This window comes from Loxodonta africana, chromosome 5 (assembly GCF_030014295.1).
Source record: "Loxodonta africana isolate mLoxAfr1 chromosome 5, mLoxAfr1.hap2, whole genome shotgun sequence".
NCBI lineage: Eukaryota > Metazoa > Chordata > Mammalia > Proboscidea > Elephantidae > Loxodonta > Loxodonta africana.
In genome coordinates, this window is record NC_087346.1 from 69,525,698 (window position 1) to 69,534,482 (window position 8,785).

The window sequence follows — 8,785 nt, forward strand, 5'->3', positions numbered from 1 at the left end:
GGGGGGAAAAGAACTTAATGAAAACATCAAAGGTTTTTCTAATATTAATTGAATACCTGCTATATTCTAGGCTCTGGGCAGAGGTCTATGGATAACATCCTTATAAAATCCTTTAAAAATACAGAGGTGCGTTTCTTTCTATGGAGATTTAACCAAAGCTCAAAACAAACCTACAAAATCTTAATATATTGCATGAAGAGTTGATCTGTCACAAAAGTTTATAGACTGTCTAAGTTCTGGGTTCTCTAGAGGAGCAAAACCAGTGAAACATGTATAGATACAGAGAGATTTACTTCAAGGAAATGGCTCGTGCAATTGTGAGGAAATGGCTCAAGCAATTGTGGGGGCTGGTGACTCCCAAATCTGTAATCAGACAACAGGCTGACAATCTCCATGGGCTCATGTGGTTGCAGGAGTTGGCTAACCCAAAACTTGCAGGTCAGGTGACAGGCTGGAGGCCCTTGTTCGTTTATGTCCCAGAAACTGGGCTCAGACATGGAGAAGATTACAGGATCGGAAAGAGAGTGAGCTTTGCTGGAACTTTAGTTTATAGCATGGATGCAGGCCACACCCCCATGGAAATTCTTCTTCCAACCGATTGGCTGCTCACCTCAGATTAACAAAATGAGAGCTGATACACAGTGTCTGCCAAGCCACTGAGAATTTCAGCCTAGGTGAGTTGACACATAACGTTAACCATGGCATGGACCATATAGTAAACATTAGTTCATGCCTATAGGACATTGACAAAGAAAAAGTCAAAGAATACACTACATCCTTTGAGTTTCAAAATTGGAGGAGATCATCCAGTTGTCAGAATCTGCTCTATAGCAGCCTGACTGATGCAGTCCTTCATCCCCTGCTGTTACCTCACAGCTGCCTAACCTTTTTATTAATGGTTTTGTAAGGTGATACTTCCACATTTCAAATGTAAAGAGCTCTTTCATACATTTTCAAAACAGATACAACCCCTCAATCTGTGTCTTCTCCAATTCAAGGGCCCCCGACCAGTTCCTTCAACCACATTCTATGGCCATTTGTGGCCTCCATTTCACCATCCGGACCACACTCCTCTGGATACTTTCAGTTGTCCATGTTCCTCTATAATGAGGTATCTGGAATTTCGGGAGTAATTAAGAGAGGAAGCTCTGAAGTCAGTTCAAATCCCAGCCCTGTCACTTAATAGATATGCAACGTGGGAAAATCACTTAACTCCTCTCTGTTCAGTTTTCTTATTTTATAAAATGGGAATAATAATAACACCTATTCCTCTTGGGTGGCTGTGAAGATTCACTGAGAACAATGCTTAGGGGACACTGAACTTCTCTTAAGGGTGATGGAAAACTTTAGAAACAGTTAATGTTTGAATAACATGATGAATGTAATTGATGTCATTGAACTGTACATGTGAAGATTATAGAAATGGCAACTGTTCTGTTATCTGTATACTTACCACAATAAAAAAGTATTCATGAACAATAACAATAAAGATAAAATGAGATATGTTTCATAAAACTCTTTAAAACTCTGTAGGACACACAGAAAACTCTGTATGTGTTAGCTACTAATACCCAGACAAAAAAATTCTAGAGCTGATATGTTCAATACAGTGGAGCTATTATCCTCCTTGACCTAAAAGCTCTCATAATATTAACAGAGCTTAAGTTGCACGAACTTTTTTTTTTTTTTTTAGCAGCTCCCTCACATCACTGTTGACTAGTGAGCCTGCAGGTAATCTAAATCCCCTAGGTCTCCTTGAAATGAATCTGTGGTAAGTAGCCTACACATATGATTGATGTATTTAATAAATATGGTGCACCTTCCATTTTTCCCCTCTAAGTTCAACTTGTTTATTTTAGCCCATTTTTCTAGGATGTTAAGGTCTTTTAGAATCCTGATTCTTTCCTCTAGGGCAGTTACTTTTTCTTTGGCTAGCACATCTGCTGCCAATTTGATAAGCATAATATAAATGTCTTCGCTCAAATTTGAAGGGACTAGGTCCAATTTCTAGACATATTCCACTAGAGACCTCCCTTGAGATTGATACAGATCCTACATGAACACTTCCTGGTTCTAGGTTTAAAATTGACTACAAATCATCCTAACCATTATAACCTGGCCCATGCAAGGATGCCCTGAGGGCTCTTCCAAGTGCCATGCTGAAATCCAGATGAACAATGTCTGTAAATATCCCCCTCAGCCACAATTGCCATACCTTATCCTCTCATGTCTTAACTCCTGACCTCCGTCAGGAACCAGAACCGTTCACTTATTACCCATCTTAAGGAGCTCACCCAACAAATGTCATTGGGTTTCTATTTTTTTGCGTGCTGTACAAGGTACAGGGAATAGACTGAAGAATATGTCTGTCCACAAGGAACTTAGAGTCTAAGAGGGAGAGAGAAACAACCAGACAATTATGATGTAGTCTCAGAGGTCAAATAACACAGGTAAGGACAGGGTGCTGTGTGTTTCAGTTACTATGGCTGCATGTGAAATTACCTAAAGCTTAATTAAGTCTTTGCTTGTCTGCTTGCTTAAGGTGCCCTGCTGACTGAAATGTTGGTGATTTGAATTCACTCAGCAGCTCAGCAAGAGAAGAACCTGGCTATCTGCTCCTGTAAAGATTACAGCCCAGAAAACTCTATAAAGCAATTCTACTCTGTCACATGGGGTCACTATGAGTTGAAATCAACTCGATGGCACCTAACAACAACAAAGCTTAGTAACATTAAAAAAAAAAAAAAAAAACTCATTGCCGTCGAGTCGATTCCAACTTCTGGATCCCTAAGTCAGGATCAACTCATTGGCAATGGGTCTGGTTTGGTGATAACATAGAGCCACCATTTATTATCTGTGGGTCAAGAATTTAGACATGGCATGATGCAGATGTGTTGTCTCTGCATGATGATGTCTGGGGCCTCAGCTGGAAAATTTGAAGACTTGAGGCTAAAATCATATGAAAATGAAAGGAATCAAAGATTCCCGTGCTTGGCAGTTGATGCTGGCTCTCACCAAGGGGCCTCAGTTCCTCTCTACATGAACATCTCCGCGTAGCCTTTCCATGTGAGTTAGTTAAAGCTGTCATAGATAGAGTATAGTCTCTGGCTTCCAAAGGCGGGCAGCTTAAGGAAGAGAGCATGAGCGAGTACTGGGTGGAAGCCACCCTGTCTTTTAGGGCCTAGCATTGGAGTCCTGTAGCATCATTTTCACCGTGCTCCATTCATCCAGACAGTTCCAAAGTCTCAGCTTCAAGGAGAGGGAAACAGGCTCCACTTATTGATGAGAGTGACAAGGTTCTAAGGAGTATGGGGGCCTGGAAATAGCGGTGTGGCCATTTTTGGTACACATGATCTGCCACACTGTGTGAACACATGGAAACAACACATGACCTAAATGTCTCAAAGAGAGAGCAGAGTGAATCTTGAACAAAAAAGGCAAAAACTGGCCTTAACTTCAGTGTGAAGAACAGAAACACACATGCAGCCATATTGAAATCTCAAAAGAGCACACATGCCTACAAAAGCTGAAACAGAGGTAGGCTGCAGGGGTGCGAGTTTGTCTTCAACTTCTGCCCAGATCTTGGCAGATTTTGAGCTGGTTCTGTCTTCTTCACCCTTGGCCAGGTGCAGTGACTTCCATGTCTACAGTATCACTGCCCCTCTGGGTTTCCAGGACCCTATCCTCCATTCTGAGGTCTTAAAGGTATCCAAGACTATTCAGCAAAATGAGAGTCAATGAAAATGAAGGAGACCCTCAATGAGAAGGATTGGCATGATAGCCACAACAATGCACTCAAACATGCCAATGATCATGAGGAAGGCACAGTACCAGACATTTTGTTCTGTTACACATAAGGTCGCTGTGAATTGGAGTCCACTCAACAGCAGCTAACAAGAACAGAAGACTATTCGAACAGGGCATTGGAGAAGGAGTGGAGTGCAGTTAGAAGGTGAGTTCCCCACAAAGTGGGCTGGGTGAGGGTTAAACATGGTTATAGGGCACAGACCAGCTGGCTACAAAGCTGCTGTGGCTGATGTTCTACCTTCACTAAGCAGCAAAGAGAAAAGCTAACCTGATTAATAAGGATCCTCAGTGTGGGCAGCAGTGACGCTCAAACGGACATGGTAAGGTCTTCAGGTGACGGCCTGCCCTTTTTCATCTGGTACCTCCCCTCTTGCTCTTTCCAGCTAAGAAATCTTTATCACGTCTGAGGGCAGCAGGAAAAAATAAAGCATCTATTTCTCCACATTTTCTACCTTAGTGGTAGATTGTGGCTTTCCAATTTAAAAGCCAAATACATAGCACTTTTGTTTACCAGTTTCATTCTGTCTAGACCAGGCTGTCAAGTAGAAATCCAATGTGGGGGACATACGTAGTTTAAAATTTTCCAATAGCCATGTTAAAAAAAAAGGTAAATTTAATTTTAATTATATAATATATATAATGGAATGTACCAACATATTGTCATTTCCATGGGTAAACAACATAAAAATTATTAATAAGATAAATTACATCCTTTCCTCATACTTACAAATCCATGTGGTTTTTTGTTTTGTTTTGTTTTGTTTTCGAATTTTTAAAATTTTATTACTGTTCAAATCAGCATGTCTGGTTCATTTCAGCTCCTTCACTGCCAAGCCTGGGGGCAGGGACTGCTTCAGTTTCTCTGCCTTCTCTTTGTCTGTGATGACCAAGGTGTAAAGGTATCTGCTTAAACTTAAACTTCACATTGTCCTTATTTTTCTTGATCTTGACAGATTTGGCATCCTTTCCCCTGGCTGTGACCAGAAAATCCTTCATTTCCTCAATTTTGCGAGGCATGGTGACGAGGCCCACAGGGAAGCCGGTGCAGACGAGCACCTGACAGAGGATTGCCCCGGATTAAACCCTCTTCCCCGCGTACCACCCGAGACACTGCCATGTGTATTTTAAGCTTACAATGCACAATGCCTCTTGAACCAGTTGCTAAATACTTCATCAGTATTTGGATTTCACAAAATGTATAGCTGAAAGGTAGATTCACATACCCAAGTTGTTCCAGACATGCTCCAAATTCTTCCAATACCTGAATCCTGTATAAAAAGTTTTATTTAAATTTAAACATTCGATGCTTTAGTCGCTTCAGGCACATGTGACTGGTGGATACTCCACTGTACAGTGCAGGCCTATAGCCCAGGCTGGGGTTGTGCAAGGGCCTCAGGGAATGAGGTGGCGAGAGCTTTAAAAAATAACTGGAGAGGTTGGAGTAGGAGTAAATCGATCAGTTAATCCTTCTAAGATTTTCTAGCACAAGGATATTGTACAAAATTAGTGACAGATTCTGTGCTATTCTGCATCAAGCTTAAAATTCTAACATTATCAAAAATCAAATGGTCAAAAAATAAAAGACCAAATAGAATCACACCTCATGGAAACCCTGACATTGGGTCAGGGTTACAGGGCTGGGCTGGCTCTGGATAGACCAGTTGCTTTTCCAACCAGGATGGACAGCACGCCCCTCCTGCCAGCCCCCAGCATCAGGATTGACAGGCAGTCCTCTTGTGCTCTTTAGCTGGGTTCCTGTCTCTCCGAATCCAGGATGTGATTAAATTGAATTGCTTTCTAAATCTGTTATGTAATTTGTATGTAATGCCCTTAATATTGGATTTGAATACAATTGCAGTAAGATACACTAATTGATTCATTTAATTTTATTTTCCATCTTTTGAATTGAAGCCTTTGGGACTCAATATGTAAAGTAATATGCAAATTGGGACTTGGATGCAAGAAGACTTGGCAGTTTTTTTAAACAGGACTCAAGCATTACTTGGAATCATTTAAGAGAGTAATTTCAAACAAAGCAACCTCTACTTGTCCTTCATGTGATTAAATTTTGGTGCACACACACATATATATACATAAGCACACTCAAAATCACTGAATACTAATTGATGATACATCCTCCAAGATTCTTCTATCCCTAACCTTAATATAGGAGCCCTAGTAGCACAGTGGTTAAAGCGCACAGCTGCTAAACAGAATGTCAGCAATTTAAACCCACCAGCTCCTCCATAGGAGAAAGATATCACAGTCTGCTTCCGTAAAAATTTACAGCCTTGGAAACCCTATAGAGAAGTTCTTCTTTGTCCTGTAGGGTCTCTATGAGTCAGCGTTAACGCAACAGCAATGAGTTTTGTTTGTTTGTTTGTTTGTTTGGGAACCCTAATACAAAATGGAGAACTGGTGGCTCAATGGTCAAGCGTTTGGCTGCTAACCAAAATGTCGGCAGTTCAAATCCACCAGCCACTCCTTGGAAACTCTATGAGGTAGTTCTACTCTGTCCTACAGGGTCACCATGAGTCGGAATTAACTCAATGGCAACAGATTTTTTTTAATATAAAAAATGTTTTACAGTTTCACATGAATTTCTTCAGAATGAATGAAGCAGAGAATAGTTGCAAAGGAGAAATCAATCCATTAACATAGCGAGCACATGCTTCAGACTAATAGTAATAACAGCTAACATTTATTGAGTGCTTATTATTGGACACGCACTGTGCCCAGAATTTAGTCTGTATTATTTTCCTGGTAGGGATTAGGTTAGGAGCTTTCAGAGATACATAGATGATAAAATGCATTCCCTATCTCCAAGGAGCTTTAAGTGCCAAATGTTAGTATCAACAAAAGATGCTCTAGAAGTTAAGAAGACACATCTTTTTCGCCCAAAGAAATTTTGCTTTCTATTTTCCTTATTCCCAAACTTTTGTTACTGTGAATGCCAGCATGATCCTGACACTAATAGACAGATAGCCTTAATATGCAGCTAAGGTGATTTTAAAATAACTCTGTTCTTGGCCCTCCATTTTCTCTTTTCAAATAAATGCTATTTCTCTGAGTTCAGAGGAGATCACAAATTTCAAGGCATGAATATAATCTCTCAGGGGTTGTCACTGTTTCTACAGCGTGGCTCACACAATAACAGCACTGGCAATTTCATCGCTCACTGCAGTTAATGTATTTCAGTATGATCAAACCATAGTTTACAGGAAATTGCTACACTATTGATGTCATGGATGAGGAAATAAGTACATGAGATAGCCAAGTCCTAGAAATCTGAGAAAATGAGAAGTTGGGGAAGCAGAGCTTGTTGGGTTGTTGAGATAAAATTAACAGTATGAATGCCATGACTAAGATTTTAGTTTGGGCAAACCAACAGCCTCAACAGTCAGGGACTATCTAAATGCTATTGGAGGAGGGGATGAACTCGTGTCCTAGAAATACATGAACTCTCATGGGCCATGAGCAGAACTTTAGTGAATCACGCACGTCAGAATTTGAGAGCTGAAGACATTAAAAAATCAAAAAGTCCAACCTCTTCATCCTTCAGATGAGGAAACTAAAACTACTCTCCTTATGTATTTTTTCAGCAATAACCAAGGGCTATAAACAGTACAACAGGCACCCTACTCCTAATGTAAGGACTAAACAGCATAAATTGGTTGTGTTGAGAGATTGGAAAACCGTGCAAACATTAATGTGTTCTCACTCTCAAGTTACATGAGAGAAGACAGTGAGTTCACATAGTTGTTGAGAATGTTGGAAAGAGAGAATTTCAATCATAGAGAATACTGTTCTTGAGCTGCATTGTATCTCCTCCCAATCTCAAGGGGAAGAGAATGGAGCTTTTCTCCCCATTGAGAAGAAATGCAACAAAAGGTTATCGAGTGGCCCCAGGAATCTGGGGGACACAGAGACTGGTGCTGGCCTCTGGAGAAGATAAGTCTAAAGATGAAAGACAATAACTAGACTGCAGTAGAGAGCCAAGAGAAGGACCCTATTGGGAGACAGCTGAACTTCCCACAAAAAAGGAGTACCTTGTGGAGTGATGTGACCTCAAAAAAAAAAAAACAAGTAGATCAACAGAAGCTCAGGAGACAGTGCCCGTATCAAGGAAACTGCAGTCAGAGGTCCCCAGTGCAGAATCTCTGACAGACCTACAGAAGGGTCCGCTTAGAACAAGATCCAGCAATTTTGCACCTTCTTTTACATAAGGTTCGCCCTGGTGTCAGATTACTAGAATACCAGCTATACGGACTCTCTATCCCCTACCCTCTTCTCCCTATACTCTCCCACCCCTGAGCTTGACCCAGTAGGGATCAGAAACAGCAATTAGATGAATAAGGGGAAGGAGCGAATGTCAGAAAGTGTAGTGAGCACTTTTCTGATTTATCATAACAAAATATTTTTGTTTTTATGGTGGCCTTTAGCTAGCTGACCACAGATGGATGAGTGACTCTAGGCAAGATCAGCCTCGAAGGTGCTATGTCATTGCTAACTACCATGCTCACCCCAGAAGTACTTATAAACATCTTTCTATGTTATGTAACTATATAGTGCTGAAAGCTCTGAGTAAAAAATGAAACTGTGAGTGAATTAACTGAATTTTATGTGTGGGTTGCTAACCTACTTGAAAATGCAAAATTCCCTGATATCTTGTTGACAAAACACCTAGGAATACAGAAAAGGTTGGTGGATTGGCAAGCAGAAAGATCTAGTATCTAGCCTCAGCTCCACCACTAACTTGCTCTAGGGCCTTGACTAAGCCTCTCTAGGCCTTATTTTTCCCATTATTAAAAATAGAGTTCTATGATTTTTTCAGTTCTCTTCTAAATCGTTCAGCATTTAGAACGAATGCTGGCAAAGCCATTCATTTGAAATCACAAAATGTCTTAGTCCTAGAAGCAATAGCCTTATATAAGACTTAAAGAATAGGTACTCAACGTGGATCAGAGAGTTGCCCCAT

At 40.6% G+C, this 8,785-nt stretch overlaps 1 pseudogene; it reads right to left on the reverse strand.

Moving 5' to 3' along the window:
• Window positions 1-4,543: 4,543 nt before the first annotated feature.
• On the reverse strand, window positions 4,544-4,839 carry LOC100675672 (large ribosomal subunit protein eL38-like; annotated as a pseudogene).
• Window positions 4,840-8,785: the final 3,946 nt, after the last annotated feature.